This window comes from Pteropus vampyrus, unplaced genomic scaffold, assembly GCF_000151845.1.
Source record: "Pteropus vampyrus isolate Shadow unplaced genomic scaffold, Pvam_2.0 Scaffold107, whole genome shotgun sequence".
NCBI classification, from domain to species: Eukaryota; Metazoa; Chordata; class Mammalia; order Chiroptera; family Pteropodidae; genus Pteropus; species Pteropus vampyrus.
The window spans coordinates 1,708,224-1,708,565 of record NW_011888888.1 but is presented as its reverse complement, the minus strand read 5'-3'; the positions used below and the strand labels follow the sequence as shown (position 1 = coordinate 1,708,565).

Here is a 342-nt window from a genome sequence, read left to right as displayed (position 1 = left end):
TCTCTCTCTCTCTCTCTTTCTTGGCGAGGCAACCCTTGGTTGACCTCACAGATTGCAAGGACCTTGTCAGCTTACAATCCCTTATTTTTATTTTTACACCTACAGCACCTGGTCTTCCTAAGTGGTCTCCCATCCAAGTACTAACCAGGCTCGACCCTTCTTAGTTTCTGAGATCAGATGGGATTAGGCTTGTTCAGAGTGTCATGGCCATAGACTGGGATTGTTTTCTTAATTTCTCTTTCTGGTAGTTCATTATTGGTGTATAAAAATGCAACTGATTTCTGAATATCATTTTGTATCCTGCTACTTTACTAAATTCATTTACCAGTTCTAACTTCTGTG

The 342-nt window shown here is 40.4% G+C and overlaps 1 pseudogene; it reads right to left on the bottom strand.

Moving 5' to 3' along the window:
* Window positions 1-96: 96 nt before the first annotated feature.
* On the bottom strand, window positions 97-215 carry LOC111743132 (annotated as a pseudogene).
* Window positions 216-342: the final 127 nt, after the last annotated feature.